The 18,216-nt window shown below is 48.2% G+C and overlaps 1 protein-coding gene across 2 annotated transcripts in view; it reads left to right on the forward strand.

Moving 5' to 3' along the window:
• Positions 1-18,216, forward strand: part of nfic (nuclear factor I/C) — a 132,807-nt gene that overhangs the window by 68,766 nt on the left and 45,825 nt on the right. The gene's annotated exons all lie outside the window — the stretch shown is intronic.

Below are 18,216 nucleotides of genomic sequence, written 5' to 3' on the forward strand. Positions count from 1 at the left end.
AGGAACAGGAGAAGGGGTGGGGATGGGGGGGGGGGCAGGAGCTGAAATGCTGGGTTGGCAAGGAGTGGGGAGAGCGGGGTTACATCGAAAGTGATATCCGCCCCCCCACGCTGCCCCCCCCCACCATCTCCCCCCCCCCCCCCAATTAAAGTGATTGAGTACAGGGAAACCTACACTTGTATACTTAAGACAACCGAAACATGGAATATTTTATATACGGCTGCTTATTTGGAATAAAACACATTGTGAGATTACTCACGTACACGGGAGGGGGGCACCAGCTGTTCTTCGCGGCTTTGAGTTTCACGGCTGCACTCACCCATAACCCCACCTCACACCGCCTGCACCTCCGTCACTCCCCCCCCCTTTAAAGGCCTTTTTGTGCCATAAATTACAGTACAACTGCCTGGAAGACAGACAGTCAGGGAGATATGGGACCTGCAGGTAAACAGTGTGGTTGCTGTCTGTGGAGTATAAACAGCCAGAGACTGAGTAGCTATGACTACTACGACTAGCTGGACAACTGCACTGAGAAAAGCCAAGAACGCTCCCGAATCTGGAACACGGACTGCAGTGAAAAGAGCTGTTCTGGTTTTTACTCAGTGCAGTTACCCAGCTCAGCAATTCCGCTTCCTGAAATTCCCCCCTGCTGCTGGACCTATCTCCCCCCCAGATGCTCCCGTGTTGAACTTGGGAATTCACCAAGCCGCAGTACCTTTACACAAACTCCTGTCCTAGCAGCCTCATCTACGCACTGCAAAAAATGTCTTAACAAGCGTTTTTTGTCTTGTAATATGACTTAAGATCTCTTTTTTTCTGTCACGTTGAGAATAAGAGCTTTTTAATATTTTCTGACCACATTGGCAAATCTTGAAATGACTCAAATGTTATCACCTCATTTTTTGTCTAATTTAGGAAAAAAAGTACTAGAAATTAAAATTTAAGTCTAAGACTAAGATACTTCTTAAGACTGACTTATTTTTAGTTTTAGGTTTATAAACACGGAGTCCTTTAATCATATGATGCAGCCGTGACGCAGCTTGGCTGTGTGTTTCTCGCTCTCCCGGGAAGTGGAAGTGCCAGGCGGTTGAGTGGCAGGTGGCGAATCGGAACTGTAATCGCACGTCTCTGGGCTCATCTCCTGTGCTCGGAACAAATTACGCCGTTTAAAATTGTCACTGTTGTCAGCGCCGGCCGTGCAGAGGCATTTGCAAATGTCTGGTTAATTTGTTTAGGAAGGGACTCCATCGGGCCAGACGGGCTCGTTTCGTCCGTGTAAATATTTCTGACTGCAAAAACTGAAGTCAGTCTCAACAAGTATTTTAGTCTTACATTTCGACTTAAAGGGCCAGTCCCACGGACGCAGATTGAGCCTAGTCCTTGACTAAATTCAATTTTGAATGGATTCTTCACACAATAGTCAATTTAGTCCAGCACTAAGATTAATCTGCAAAATCGTATAACTTTCTTTGCTAAGTTAGACAAAAAGTGTAATTGTCTTATTTAGCAAAAAAAAGTAACGGATAACAGAAGTAAGATTTTTAAGTCTGAATATAAGTACCGAAATACTTGTTGAGATTGACTTGTTTTTTGCAGCGTAATGCCAGCGCGTAAAGCTAAGCTCCTGAGTGCAGGCCGGTCTCTGTGGTTAATGGCTTTGGTTCTGACTGCATCATTAGCCCTCTATTACCGAGAGCTAACAGCCTCCAGACGCAGCCGACCCCGTTGGCCCATGTCAGATAAGGTTACCAAGGCAACACATCAGTTGCTGCTCATGATCACATGCCCGCAGGCTAGCGGCGATTGGCTGGGGGAGATGTGCTCGCGCTCGTCCTCCAATCAGGCACTAGCTGGCCTGTGGGACTGTGTGGCCTGTAGGATGGGCCTATTCACTGGCATGCAGGCAAGTGGCCCAATGGTTGAGAAAATATGGTTCAGATAGGAACCTTGTGACTCCGTAGAAGAACCCTATCCAGTTAAAGGGTACTTAGTAGAACGGTTCTTTGTTTGGGAGCTTTCACATATTTGATAGAGGGTTCCATAAAGAACTAAAAAGGGGACCAAAGAACCCTTTCAGATCCCTTTTTTTGAAGAGTGCATACTTCACTTGCAGCATTCCTTGGGTGTATTTCACCGAGCAGAATTACAGAGTTAGCTGGACAACTGCACTGCACAAATCCAGAACAGCTTTTATTTACTGTTGTACATATTTCAGATTTGGTTCCGGTTAGTTGTCCAGCTAACTCAGTGATTCTGCTTTGTGGAACAGGGCCCAGCAGTATAAAAACTAGCTTGGTTTGCAGTCACTTTTCATGCGCACCAATGAAGCCGTAGGGAGAAAAATCTGCGTTTAATTCCCACGTGAACATGAAATATGTCTCTCATTCCCACGTGAAAATAAAATATGTCTCTAATTCCCGTGTGGAAATAAAGCAAGCTTGACGTTGCATTTTTGTTGTACGGGTGTTGTACTTTTTTCTCGAGTCATCAGAACAGCAGAATCAGAAGCAGGGAACGGGACTGTTGCTGTGAACCCCAGTGCATCCTGGGATGGCAGCGGCTGCAGGAGGGAGTGTGTGAGAGGGATCTGTGGCGTGCTGCGGATGGCTCACCGTGCGTGTGTGTTCCCCCGGCCCCAGACACGAGCGTAGACTCCTGGATCCAGTTTCCTGGCTCGCACCCTCCCTCTGTCTCTGTCTCCCTGGTATCGATCCGCTCCAGAGCAGGGCTTCCATCGCTAATAATAGCGCCTCTCTCCCGAGCCTCCCCTATCCCAGGGTGCAGCAGAATTAGGCTCCTCTACGCCCCTCCAGCGCGCTCCTCTCTCTCTCTCTCTCTGCCTGTGTGGCAGGTAATCGGTCGCGCTCATGTCGAACTGCGATTGCAGTGTGATATAGCATACAGACACCACCATCTCAGTATCTAGTACAGTGGTCTTTATTCCTGGTGCTGCAGAGCCACAGGGTCTGCTGGTTTTGCTCTGGAGAGGTGGAGAGTCCAGGGGTCAGAAAGTAAATGTCCTGCCATACGTTTCTTCTATCCATGACCTCAGCCAGCTGATTTCACTAAATACTTCTACCTCCTGGCTGAAGAACTGTGCTAATTGCATGGTTGGGACAAAACACCGGGGAGGGCTTTTACTTTCTGAACCTGGATTTTTAACTGCTGCATTTCTGCACTCTCAATAATAAAGGTGTGAAAAGTGCCTAGAAATTTACAAATGCCTGTCGCTGGGTACATAAAATTGTACCCCTAGCCAGCAATATATAACGGATATGTACCTTTTTTGCTTGGAAAACATACTCATTTGTACCCAAAGAGAACATTACTGTACTATCAGGGTAGATTTGGGAAATTTTGATCCTTGAAGAACAAAAAATGTAGCCCTACTGTCAGTTTATTCCTGAGAGTGTGTGATTACAGTGCTCTGGTAGCTGGGCGCAGGGGGCAGGTGGTTCCCTCGTTTGGTTTTGGCCTGAGGGTGTGAGGTCGGCTTCTCTCGAACCCGCTGCCAGGTGCGTCAGGGGTTGGAGCGGTGGAGGAACACTCGGTGCCACATGGAGGGGTCTGCCCTGGACCCCGGCCCCTGGGGAGGTCCCACCCCGGGATCCTGTTTCTGAGGCTGCTTCACTGCACTGTCTCTTCAAGTGTTTCAGCTTTGTAATGAGGCTTAAGATCTTTAAGAAAATCTTACGTAGCTTGTTTTAAGTAACTTTTTGCTTCTCATGTAAAATTTTCTTACCCCATTGGTAAATCTTGAAATGAGTATTGAAATGAGGTTTTAGTTCATTGGCACATCCTTTTGTCTCATTCACCAAAAATAGAATAGAAATAAGATTTTAAGTCTAAACATAAGACGAAAATTGTCGTATGATGTTTTTAGTTTTTACAGGTGCCTTTTTTCGTACTTATGCTAACACTACTGCCATAATGCTACATGGGGAGGGATAAATCTCACCGCTAACTACGGTGTCAGTACATGCATTGGACACGCATCGTAGAGCGCCAATCCCGAGGGCTGCAGCTGCCTCATCCAGGAGCGCTTCTGGATGTGAATGAAAAACCTACTCCCCCCCCCCCCTCCAGGATTACCCCTTCCCCAAAGGACAGAAGAGCAGGTCGGCCAGCCCTGCGAACGAGGATTAGCACGCGCCCAGTGAGCCGGCGCCGCTAGCGCCTCGTTGTACATGCAGCGCTAACTCGCCACCTGACCTCTGTGATGTCATAATAGAGAGCTTCAGACTGCCGCACAAAGGAACAATGGGGCATTCCGAGGCTGTGGTGGACATTCCGCGGAGCGCATGCCCTCCAAGCCATTGTGGCGGCTAAGAGGCTGGCTCTAGTGTTACATTGTCGTCGGAAAAGCTCAGCTCGTGCACGACTTCAGCCATAACCCCATTGATTTACTCATTTCTTGAGTTGAGATTTTGGCCGAGACCTTGAGCCAAGTTCATCGTCACTTTCTGCCTTTCACCTGGTCACAGCATTCCCGGCGGGGTCTGTTCGGGTCGCGGTGTGGGAGGGATATTTACTGTAAATTGGTTGTGCTCGCATGAAATGCTTCGTAAAATTGTCGCCGATATAAAAGTTGTTGTGAGAATGACCTCACGGCATAAAGAATGGCGTGAGGCTCATTGGAGCCTGTCGTGGCTAAACAAGAGAGAGTACAGAGGGGGGAAGTTTCCTAGCTAGAAGTTTTTTAGCTGTGTCCTTCACGGGAAAGAACAGCATAGAGGACACACTCAATATGCTACACATTCTCCTGTTGTGTTAAGTTTTGTGTGTGTGTGTGTGTGTGTGTAGTTTCTTCTGATAGGGCAGGAGAGAGAGGAGAGAGAGAGAAAGAGAGAGAGAAAGTGAGTGAGAGAGGGAAGGAGAGAGAGAGCTTGCAATTGGAGTAGAGGCATGCTATGAAGGGCATTCCAGGACAAGCATTACGTCACACAGTCTCAATTTCTCCTTCTCTTCCTCTCTCATTCTCTCTCTCCTCACTGCCCGTTTTTTCCTCCCTCTCTGTCTCCCGCTCTAATGCGCTCCACGTTTTCTGTATCATGCCTCTGCAGGAAGCCTTTTGTTATGCCCTTTTCCATTTACATGCTTGATAATAATATTTTCCTTGGGAGGGTCTGTCTCAGTTTAGTCCACCGTTCTGATGCAGTAGTAAACACGCTCATCAGAGGCATACAGACCCAATGTTTGTACACCATTCAGACTGATGCCTCAGAAATGTGTATTTAGACTTCCAGTGGATTGTTTGCATATGGAAGTTGTTATGATAATTCTCTTCTTGCCCGTGTCTTTTATGCCTGAGTTTGGGCCCTGTTGTGACATTTCACAGTACTTGTGTTTGAAGAGTAGGCTTTTTTGGAATGTTTTTTTTGTCAGTGTTCTAGAACTTAATTGTTTTCAGTGACCAGAAGTGATTGTGACATCAGCATTAGAATGTTCAGTTAAGAACATTCTATTCGCTCATTTGTGACCTCACACCTTAAAGGGTTTAACCCTGTTTGTAGTGACCTCTCTTGCTGAACTGCCCTACTGCAGTGGGTAGGTTGGTGGAAAATTAGGGGATTTTTTTTACCATGATTAAGCCGCCAAACCTGATATCAAATCAGCATTAACGTCTCTGTGGCACAATCAGTGGTGGCAGAATCCTGCGGTGCTTCCCCTTCAGTGCAGATAACCGCCCCGCCCAGACCCCACAAAGCTACGAGACAGATAAGATATCAAACTGCCATCCAGGGCCACCCTCTCACTCTGAACACGGCTTCTCAGACCTGGAGCCGCTGTCTGTCCCAGATTCGGGCCCTCTCCTCCTCCTCCTCTTCTTCCTCCCCCCTCTGGAATCCCCTCATCCCTCATGCTCCCATCCAGAGGCAGCACTGAGCTGCATTGTACATTGTGTCCAGTGAAGACCCAGTCTAACCGTGACTTAAGGTGTGAGATCACAAATATGTGATTAGAATGTTCTTAACAGATCATTCAATGCTGATGTAACAATCAGCAAAAGTCATGCAGTTCTAGAACATTGGCATAGAATTCTGAGAAAACAAAACATTCCAAAAACCCACTCTTCACAGGATTAAACAATGTCTTCTCGATATTTCTTGCAAAATTCCAACAAAACTAGAAGCACATTTAGCCACGTTGGTGACTTCTGGAACTTCTTCATTCTTTTTGTAAATAGTCTTTTGTCTTTTTATTGCTGCCTTTTGTGCATTTCGTTTGCTTATACTGAATGCAAACTGTTTATTTATTTTTGTCAATTCTGAAGGCAAAAAGATGTCGCATTTGCAGAACAACCAAAGCAGGATATTATCTCCTCCTGCTGTTACTTTTCGCATTTTGGCTCATTTCTTGTGTAAAAGCCTCCAGACATAAAGAGGCATTAAGTACCTCCCTTGAGTACGTACCTTTAGAGTGCAACCAGTAAAATAATCTTTTTTTTAATTTGTTTTTTAACCATATGACTGTTGCTGCTGGAGTAGACTGTGGTGAAGGGTAGGCTGTAACAGTGATTGAAGACCGTGATAAGTCAATCAGTTCATTCAGACGTCATAGTACTGGGATGAAACAAAGGCCAGCACCCACACAGGACCTTTTCAGATAAGATCGGACGCCCCTGGATTATATGTAAAATAAAGCTTGGAAACCTATACAAAGCTGTATACTGTACCTACTGTATTTCTTGCTATATTTATAGGGCCTGGATTTCAATGCTCAGTTCAGATGAATACCATCGATATTTAAAATACCATTGCTCAATATGTGCTATAACTTGTGTGCGTCCTGTTTGTTGTTCTTTTGAAAATTCAGTAGAAGTTTCTGCAGTCGTGCTGGCGGCTCGGCCTCATATTCTCGCGCTTTTATTTTGACACGGCGGACAGACGGCCATGAGAGCTCTTCCAAAACGCAAGCACGCTGGCGTAAAACCGCCCGGGTCGGGCTTTCTCCTGCTCGCCACCGTTTCCCCTCACATGTGGTGTAAACACACGAGCCTCAGACCTCCCAATATGAGCCTCATTACCTTCCCGCGCTGCCTCCGCCGCTCACAGACGAGCTCCAGGCCCGATTGAGATCAGATGTACAGCGCAAACCCCCACACCGGCCAAGTAAGCGATCCTACACAGAGCACGTGCGGGATTAAACATCATCAGCCTCGCTTTCATTATTTATGTTCCTTATGGGGTTTTTTTTCCCCCCAATTTACAATTCCCTCTGCTGTTGGAATTTCTTCTCAGAATTCCTGTTGGGAACTCCCAGCCATGTGAGGGTTGACTGTGGCCGGGGGGTCGTGTGGGGCGATGCGGCCCAGCTGACACAGAACATTTTCTCGGTGTTGCTGCATTGTTGTGGCTGTAGCGTAGCGGTTACGGTACGTGACTGGGACCCGAAGGTCGGTGGTTCGATCCCCGGTGTAGCCGCAATAAGATCCGCACAGCCGTTGGGCCCTTGAGCAAGGCCCATAACCCTGCATTGCTCCAGGGGAGGATTGTCTCCTGCTTAGTCTAATAAACTGTACATCACTCTAGATGAGAGCGTCTGCCAAATGCTGTTAATGTAATGTTATTACATTGGTGAAACATTACAGTAAAGTTGTGAGAAGGTTTTGCCCCACAGGGCACCTCCAGCCACAGTCAACCCCGTCACGGAACGGGTGGGGTTGCCAGGGAGAGTGGTGTGTCCCTGTCAACACACAGTAGCCGCTTTGCTGGTTTGCAAAAGTACCTGAAGTCAGTCTTCATTGGCTGCACAGATTGCCCAGTTCTCTGGTGCAATGGCTACGCAACCCCACTGCTGCACTAAGGAGTGGAGAGCACAGGGGTCCCAAGGTGCCAAGGTGCCAAACTGCTCGAGTGCGGGAGGGGTGGGTTTTCAAATTTCGGGAAAAAAGAAAAATGGGTTTTAAAAAATCTTCTCAGTCACACTCACACAGTCAGAAGCTGCTGTAGGATAGTGGTCACTCTTATGCCTTCCATTGCCTAGATATCGTACAGAGTTTCAGAAACATCAGCACTTGTACTATTATCCTGTAAGTCACAGTTTTTTCACACCTGGCCCTGAGGTAAAAGAATATTAAGCAAATAAAGTAGCTGCAACTGCTTCTTACTGTTAAATTACAGCGGGAAGCCTTCATTTAACAGTGGGAAATGAATTTGATGAGAAAGTTTAAAAAAAATTTAATCACAGTATGAAACCTCCATCCCCCAGAGATGCACACTCTCACACACACACACACACACACACACACACACACACACACACACACACACACGTACCTGTCCTTAAGCTACAAGGCTACGCATAAAATACAAAAATTGATCCATAAACCCGGCTCAGCCATCCATATTGCCGAGGTGTCCCATCGGCGGAGACCACACAGAGAGCCGGGCCCTCTTCCTCTTTTCTTTGGAAAGGACAGAGAGCAAGTTGTCGGGGGCCCGACCGCAGAGAGAGAGAGACAGCAGGCGCGGGGTCTACTTCCCGAGGGGAGGGCCCCGCCGGTTAAACAGCTCGTGTGCGTTCGCTATTGTGGTTTTGCGAAACGGTATTGTTTGACGTCGATTAGAGTGCGCTGGCAGACGGCGTTGTCATTCCTGTAAAGCGTGCTCGAACCCGGGGGCGGAAAGCTGAGCCGGGGGCCAGAGATGAAAGGGTTTTAAAGGGCAGCCATTGAGGGGTCTGACCGCGGAGAGAAGGGTTTCGTTTTTTTGTAGTGAGGATGTATTTGTTATGGATGTGTTACGTTGTTTGGCAGGCCAGAAACACCCTGTCCTGAGAGAGAGGGAATGGGGGGGGGGCGGGGATGTGAAGCTGAATGTGTGTGTGTGTGTGTGTGTGAGTGAGTGTGTGTGTGTGTGTGCGGGGGGGTTTGGCTGGAGGTAGGTGGGGGTGGCTCCTCTCTGTTCAGGGTCTCAATGGTGCGTGGATTTTCGGCCACCCGAGCATCTCCCGTTTACAAACAAAACTGTCCGCTGTGCCGCCAACCCAACACAGACAGCACCACACACACACACACACACACACACTCACAACACACACATACACACACATATACAGACACACCCACACACAGCACACACACACACGAACACACACCCACAGACAGCACCACACACACATATACAGACACACCCACACACAACACACACACACATACACACACCCACACCCATTGTGGTCCAACACCATGGCACACACACAGAGGCCGGGGGTCTTCCCTCTCCCCTCTCTGGGCACTGGGACTGTGGTCTGGAGTGTGGCTGATAGTCAGTGGGAAAGGTGATTGTGCTGTCAATGTAACACATGGACAACATGTGTTTCTGCAGCACTCTGCCTTACCACAGCACATCAGCTCTAAGCCACACATAAACCCCCTTTAATGGAACACACACACACGCACATATACACACACATGCACACACACACACACACACACACACACACAGACACACACTCCTGCACACACACACATACACTCCTGCACACACGTACACCATTTAATGCACATGATGGTATTGTACCAGTGATACACATCATTCTCTTACAAAGAACACAAACAATACCCTTGTCATTACTCATAGATTTTCTTTCAGCACATTAATCACTATTACTACCCCATAATGAGACTTGTTTCCTTCTCCCGCTGTGTGTGTGTATATGTGTGTGTGGGCATGCATGCATGTTTGTGCATGTGTGTGTATGTTTGTGTGTGTGTGTGTGTGTGTGTGTATATATATGTGCATGTGTGTGTGTGTGTGTATTTATGTGCGTGTGTGTATGTATATGTGCATGTGTGTGTGTGTGTATTTATGTGCGTGTGTGTATATATATATGTGCATGTGTGTGTGTGTGTATGTGTATGTTTGTGCATGTGTGTGTATGTTTGTGTGTGTGTATGTACATGTCTGTGTGTGTGTATGTGTGTGTGTATATGTCTGTGTGTGTGTGCATGTGTGTGTGTATGTGTGTGTGTATATGTCTGTGTGTGTGTGCATGTGTGTGTGTATGTGTGTGTGTATATGAGTGTGTGTGTGTGTGTGTGTGTGTGTGTGTGTGTGTATATGTGTGTGTGTGTGTGTGTGTGTGTGTGTAAAGTTTTTTGCTCTCTCTCTCCTGAGTGTAAATGTTGCTCTCAAATGGAAAGCAGCATGGGGAGAGAGCTTCATGGCCAATCCAAAGGGGATGGTGGGTGGTTTCAACCATTTTATATAAATATATATTTTAATATGTCTATGAAATCCGTCCAAAAATAACTTTAAAAGAACACAGCGTTCCCATCTGGATTTTATATTGCGGCTTGCGGAAAAGCAGGAAAAATAGAGTTTTATAATTCCTCACTCGCGGTACCAGCGAGGCCCTCTCGTAGCCCATTAAACGCCAGCGCCAGGCTCTGTTGTTTAACAGCCCTCGGTGTCGGGATAAAACTCCCCCTAATCTGCTGCCTCTGCTCAGGTTGACAGTGCTAACTGGAGTCCAGAGCCTCTTTGACTTTTTCTCCATGAATGTTAAACCATCCGTTTCTGCACAGCGAAAACAAGAAATATCACGTATTTCAGTCTTATTTTGAGACTTAAAATGGTTTATTTTACTTTTGTGGTTAATAAGATGAAAATATTTGCAATGAGGAAAGATATTTTTCTGACTAGTTGCAAGGTTTGCCAATGGAAAAATAAAATGTAACTTGTCAGTGTGTGTGCATGCATGTTTGTGTGTGTGAGGTTCTGTGAGTGAGAGAGGGTCTGTGTCTTTGTGTGTGAGTGTGTGTGTGTGTGTGAGAGAGTGTATGTGTGTGTGTGTGAGTGTGTGTTTGGATGAGAGGGTCTGTGTGTGAGGGTGTGTGTGTCAGGAAACACTCCTCCAGCAGCTGACAGCTGTTGTTTGTATCCCCAGTTTTGAGCGGATGCTCAGTGTGTCATTACTGTCAGAACCCCCCCCCCCCCCCAAACTCCCCCCCCCTGTGGCAGTCAGCTGGACCACTTATCTCACGCACCCCACCCACTGCCACCCCTCCTACCATTTTCACTTAACACAGAGTCCCACACACCCCCCCCCCCTACCATTTTCACTTAACACAGAGTCCCACACACCCACCCCCCCCTGACCATTTTCACTTAACACAGAGTCCCCACTCACCCACCCCCCCTACCATTTTCACTTAACACAGAGTCCCACACACCCACCCCCCCTACCATTTTCACTTAACACAGAGTCCCTCACACCCCCCCCTACCATTTTCACTTAACACAGAGTCCCACACACCCCCCCCCCTACCATTTTCACTTAACACAGAGTCCCACACACCCACCCCCCTGACCATTTTCACTTAACACAGAGTCCCCACTCACCCACCCCCCCTACCATTTTCACTTAACACAGAGTCCCCACACACCCACCCCCCGACCATTTTCACTTAACACAGAGTCCCCACTCACCCACCCCCCGACCATTTTCACTTAATACAGAGTCCCCACTCACCCACCCCCGACCATTTTCACTTAACACAGAGTCCCACTCACCCACCCCCGACCATTTTCACTTAACACAGAGTCCCACTCACCCACCCCCGACCATTTTCACTTAACACAGAGTCCCCACCCACCCACCCCCCCTACCATTTTCACTTAACACAGAGTCCCACACACGCACCCCCCCTGACCATTTCAATTAACACAGAGTCCCCACTCACCCACCCCCCCTACCATTTTCACTTAACACAGAGTCCCACACACCCACCCCCCCTACCATTTTCACTTAACACAGAGTCCCACACACCCCCCCCCCTACCATTTTCACTTAACACAGAGTCCCACACACCCACCCCCCCTACCATTTTCACTTAACACAGAGTCCCACACACCCACCCCCCCGACCATTTTCACTTAACACAGAGTCCCCACTCACCCACCCCCTCCTACCATTTTCACTTAACACAGAGTCCCCACTCACCCACCCCTCCTACCATTTTCACTTAACACAGAGTCCCCACTCACCCCCCCCGCCCCCCCTACCATTTTCAATCGCACACACCCACCACCGCCCCCCAAAACTTCAGTCCCAGATGCCAGGGACAACCGTAGTTTAGCTGGGGCGTTCGTGTGACACGTGTCTGTCTGGTTGACATGAACATCAGGTCTTGTTTCCCTCCCATTTCAGATGAGCTGGACAGAGCTGCAGCAGAACTATGACAGATATGTTCTGTACCTAATCTCCTGTTACCAGTACGCACCAGACACTCCCATTTTAACAGCATTTGCTCCTGTGAATGGATGTGTGCCTACAAGGAAAATAATTTAGGAGCACAATGTCACTCTTTCAATGTATTAGTGCACTCCTAAATGTTTCAGCTTCGGAGCATACAAGAGTCGCACTGCTTCTCCCACGAAAAGGGCCCCTTCTTGGCCTCAGTCCTACCCCCTGTTCCACGAGCATAATTTCGCAGAAAGAGGGTCCAATAAATTTTGAGAAAGAATGGGCAGGAAAATAAAATAAAAATTTGACAGAAGGAAACAGGGGACAGTGAAATTTGGCTTCGGGTCCTGAAAAGAGGGGGCGTCCCTGCAGGTTAGCGCGTTGTGCACGTCGCTCTGGATAAGAGCGTCTGCCAAATGCCAATAATGTAATGTAATGTAATGTGTCCGTTAGACGTGACGTAGCCTAGCGCACGTACGGTATAGGACACTCCAGCGCTTCAGCTCATAAAAACGAGCGCATTCATTTAAACGTCCTGCTGCGGCTACTTCCTGCGTCGCCCTTGTTCAGCAGATTTTTTTAACCGATTAGAAAAACGCCTCGAAGCTGACTGGAGGCTCCCCGGTTCCGCATGAGGAAAAAAAAACTGACTTTTAAAACACAGCCCTGCTGTAACGGTTGGCTATACAATACAAGCCCTCCTGCGTGTGGACCGGCAGTGCTAACCTCCGAGCGATATAAATGTTTAACACAAAATATCCTAAATACGGGTCTGCCCGCTGATCGATGCGGTCCAGGCGTGGTTATAAAACTGTAGTTCAAAGCGAAAGTGCGGCCCCGCGTACTGTAGGTAGGACAGCTTTAATAAATGCGGAGGGGATGGGGAAGTTAAAAGCGGCAGAATGCTGATTAGCGCTAATGGCTAATCAAAGTTTCCCCGCGGATTCACTCCCTCACAGCCTATTAATGGCGGCTTATTTTTAAACGTGCTAAGCAGCCCTATCTCTCACCCCCCCACCCCCCACCTCAACTCTCTCTCTCTCTCTCTCTCTCTCTCTCTCTCTCTCTCTATCTCTCTTGCTCTCTCCCTCTCGTTCACCCCTCTCTCACCCCCCACCTCTCTGTCTATCTATCTCTCTCTCCCTCTCTTTCTCCCTCCTCTCTCTTTCACCCCTTTCTCTCACCCCTCCCTCTCTCTTCCCCACTCTCTCTTTCACTCTTTCTCTCTCTCTCCCTCTCTTTCCCATCCCTGTCTCTCCGTCTCTGTCTCTCTCTCTCTCTCTCCCTCTCTCTCTCTCATCCTGTCTAAATGGTAATCAGCTGCAGCAGTGCCCAGAGCTCTCCTCCAGCGCTGCACTACAGAGGAAGAGTTATAGAGGAGAGAGTGCAGAGCGAGGGAGAGGCAGGGAACCACAGAAAGTAGTGCAGGGGGGGGGGGGGGGAGAGAGTGGGGGGAGAGAGGGGGGAGAGAGGTAGCACAGGAGGGGAGAGAGAAAAGGGAGAGAGGGGGAGAAAAGAGAAGAGGGAGAGGGGAGAAAAGGAGTGAGTGAGATAGAGGGAGTGAAAGAGAAGGGAAGAGAGTGAGAGATAGAGGAAGAAAGATAGAGGGAAGGAAAGGGAGAAAATGGGTGAGAGAGAGATGGAGAGGGTACGAGAGAGCGATTCAGCTTTGGGTAGAATATCCTCACGTCGTCCCAATAAATCACGTTTGAGCATGAATATGAATGAGTGCGCTGGAGGGAGAGAGAGAGGGATGAAAACAGGAAGTACAGAGGGCAAACACAGAGGAGGCAGTGAGGGAGAGAGAGCGCGTGTGTGAGAGAAATATATCGATCCGTCCGGCCTCTGCGCACGCGGGACCTAGCGTGTGTCCTGCTTACTGCAGCCAGCAGAACAACCCCCCACCTCCCACCTGACTCCAAAATACACAACCGAACCTCGGAGACTCACAGCACGGAACGGTCTGCTGCTTCAGTCTGAGGTTCACACGGTTCAGCCCTCCTTCACTCTCAGAAATACAGTCACAGTGGAGGTACGGATCAAATTACCCTCGAAAAAGTACAGTAATGTCGGCTTCGGGTACAAACGAGCACGCGTTCCGAGCAAAACGCACACAAATTAGTTATACATGGCTGGCTATGGCTACAATGCATGCCACTATAGGGTACTGCCCCAGCATTTGTGCCTTTTTAGGCACTTTTCGTACCTTTGTTTCCGAGAGTGGAAGCTCAGAGAAGTCCACTCATTTCAACCCAGCGCTGCATTCACAAAAACACTGTTAACGCCTCTTCACGGCAAAACATTTCTGTTGGAGTGGAGTTCACCTTTACCGTTGAGTTTGAGCCACGGGCCCAGCCAGTTGATATTTCAGGTACTCGTTTCCCATCACGAGAAGCGTTACCGGCACAGAGCGGTTGATGCCTGACCCGGTTTCTCAGAGACGGTCTGACGATGAAGTGGTTAAATGGACTGTTTTTATTTATTAATTTCTTTGAGTATTTCACGCCGAACCAGTAAGAGAGAGAAGAGCGTGTTCTTCAGCAGATCGGCGGGGTAATTTTACCCGGCCGGCCACTCACCGATGCTGGAGGGGTCGGGCCGGGGTCACTGCGTCGGGGAGTCGATAGCACTCCAAAGTACATTACAGCGATTGCGATGTTTCGTAGCACGGAGATGCTATCATTTCCAGATCGGATCAGGATCGATTTTGCGACATTTTTGTTCCGTTTTCGGTTGGGGTTTTGGAGCTGGATTTCTTTTGTCAGTAGTACAGGTAGCTCGATAACTTTGACCAGACTTTACACAGCCTTTAATTATTGTTGGTAAATGAGGTGATGCAAATATTACTATTTGTCTGTAAAGGGCGATACAGTGCAGTCCATAAGTATGTGGACAGTGACTGTACATGGATCACAGGACATGGATGGAAATTACAGTAAAGCTGACAGTCTCTACTTTAACCTCATATTCATTGTTTTCAAATCCAATGTGTTGGAGTACAAAGCCAAAAAGCAATACTTGTGTCACTTTCTGAATACTTATGGACTGCACTGCGTATATTTCCATTTAATATGTGTAGCTTTGCTCATTAATCAACTGAAAATTATAAAATGTTTTGATGAATACTTTATTGCTGTTATCCTGCTCGGGAACTGGTATACTGGGACTTTATGAGAAAATGTTTGGCCTACTTACTGGTTCCTGCTTGCTTAATGTGTTTTTACATTTTTTACGAGTAAAGTGTTACAACATTAATGCATTCATCAATGAGCAATACAAATATAGTTATTTAGGGATTCGTGGAATTAAATCCATACTCAACATGGTTAGACCAGCTCAAGCTATGTTTTGAAACAGATGGTAGCTGGTCATTCCAAGCTGGCCCTGGCTGGATTTTACACCAGGGCGTAGGTCAATGCCAGTAGCCGTCCTGGGTGTGTTTTTACCTCTTCTTTACCTCAGTGCAGTACTCAGAACTGAAACATGTCAGTGATTCATAAAAAATTCCAAACCCGGGCGTCCAGGAACGAGCAGGTCGTGATGGTCTCGGTGTTGCGACCGCTGCACTGTACTTCCTGTGCCGCAGGCTTTTTTCGGTTTCCCTTTGGTGAAACGGCGCCCATCCGCTCGGCGAATGACGCTAACGCGAGAGAGAACGAAAGAGAGCGCTACGCTGCTCTTTCTCCACATCTCAGCTCAGGTGCATTTGGAGGTGTAAGATGCGTGTGTGATTGCATGCGATAGTGACAAGGCTGAAATTCCCTCCTGTGTGGGTGTGTGTGTGTGTGTGAGTGGTGTGTGTCTGTGCGTGTGTGTGTGCGTGTGTGTGTGTGAGTGTATGTGTGTGTGAGTGTGTGAGTGTATGTGTGAGTGTGTATGTGTGTGTGTGACTGTGTGTGTATGTGTGTGTGTGTGTGTGTGTGAGTGGTGTGAGTGCGTGAGTGTGTGTGTGACTGTGTGTATGTGTGTGTGAGTGTGTGTGTGTGTTTGTGTTGGTGAGTGGTGTGAGTGCGTGAGTGTGTGTGTGTGACTGTGTGTGTATGTGTGTGTGTGTGTGTTTGTGAGTGGTGTGAGTGCGTGAGTGTGTGTGTGACTGTGTGTATGTGTGTGTGAGTGTGTGTGTGTGTTTGTGCGTGAGTGTGTGTGTGTGAGTGTGTGTGTGTGTTTGTGTGTGTGTGTGAGTGTGAGTGTGTGTGCTGATCAGGGAGGGGGGGTGAGTTTTTCGGGAGCAGCTGTGTCTGGCAGGGCTGCAGGGCTGCAGGGTTGGTAAGAGAGGAGTGCCAGGAACCCGGGCATCGCCCACACCCCGGCCACTCCCTGTAAAGATTTTCTGTGTCTGCTGTTTCCCCGCCAGTCACTTTTAATTCCTGAGTTACTCCACTGGAATGTCTTTCTTATTAGATCATTTGAGCGGGCAAACTTTCTCCCTACCCGCCTCCCCGCTGCCAACAGTTTGCCGATCCTCTGTGTCGCGCATTCTCTGTCTCATTCTCTCTCTCGTTCTCTCCTTTTCCCTCTTTCATCTGGGGGGGGGGGGGTGACTTGGCACAGGAGGACTCTGGCACCCTTCTGCAGGGTTGCTTGTACTTTGTGCATTCTTGCTCTGGCAGGGGGGAGGAGAGAGAGAGAGAGAGACGGGTAGAAAGAACAACCTAAAATGGCTGCCAACTCCTCTGCACATGAAATGTCTGCCAAAAAAAGACCTCAGCGGCGTCGTTCAGCGAACCCTCGCCAGAAAGCCAGGCTGTGCGAGAAAATAAAACAGAGACGACGGCAACAACAGGAACCCAAACGATAAACGAGTTTGGAGTAAGTGCGAGAGATCAAGAGTTTGAAACGGGAGAGCCAGGGAGAGTGAGAGAAAGAGGGGGGGGAGAAAGCAGAAGAACCTTTTCTCTTTCGGTGCCGAAGTCAAGTTCGGACCGCGCGTGAGGGAATGCCAGGACCCGGCGCAGAAAGGTGCGGGCGCGCGCGGATTAAGCGTCGAGTACCGCCGCCCGGGAAAGAAAACGAGAGAAATAAGCCTTCACATTCTTATTTTAAAATGAAATGCTGAGAGAGAAAACACAGAAAAGACAATATTGAGCTGAGGGAAATGTCGTACGTTGATCCACGGTTGCAACTGTACAAAATGGCTGCCCCCGATCCTCGAGCAGAAAGAAAATGGCTGATTTCTTTGTAGTTACTGCCTGTGTTTCATTGCATCATCGGGCGATGTACAAGTATTTTTTTTCCCGCATTCACTTTTGGTTTACTAAAAAATGACGTACTTGAGGCAATCCTTTAAAAAAAACAAAAAAACTTTATTGACAGCGTCCGCACATTTCATTTCAGAGCGGGGTTTGTTTTGATTGATATTCGGCGATGCAGATCTTGCTCTGCGGTGCCAGATTGAGGTGCGGGCCTCCATGCTCGGGGAAAGAGCGGAGTGCCAGTCTACCCCCCCCCCCTTCACTTTCCCTCTCTCTCCGTCTCTCCGGCTCTCCCTCTCCGTCTCCGGCCTCGCCAATAGGATCAGCGCGAGGGCAGCTTGCCAGTAACCGCTACACTTGGAAGGAAAGCGCTGGATTTGCATGAAAGACAGCCGAGGCTGAGGAACAATCGGAGATGCTCTGCCCGTGCTGCTGGCATCGCCTCCCTCAGCCGGGCTGGAGTCATGGCGACGGGCGAGAGCCCGCCTTCGCTGCTTCTTCGTTTTACTTCATTTATTTCATTTATTTCATTTATTTCATTTATTTCATTTATTATTTCATTCCTTTTGTAAAATTCCGTCCCATTATTGTGCTCGGCAGAACCAAATACAGTATAAGCAAGAGTGAAAACTCCAAACACCTCCACCACAAAACATCCCCCCTCATACACACACATACACACAGAGATACACACATACACACACACACACACACACACACACACAGATACGCACCATACACACACTACTGATCAGCAGAACCACATATAAGTAACAGTGAGAAATCCAAACACCCCCACCACAAAAACTCATTAAAACCCCACACACTCACA

This window comes from Conger conger, chromosome 4 (genome assembly GCF_963514075.1).
Source record: "Conger conger chromosome 4, fConCon1.1, whole genome shotgun sequence".
In the NCBI taxonomy this organism is placed as follows: domain Eukaryota; kingdom Metazoa; phylum Chordata; class Actinopteri; order Anguilliformes; family Congridae; genus Conger; species Conger conger.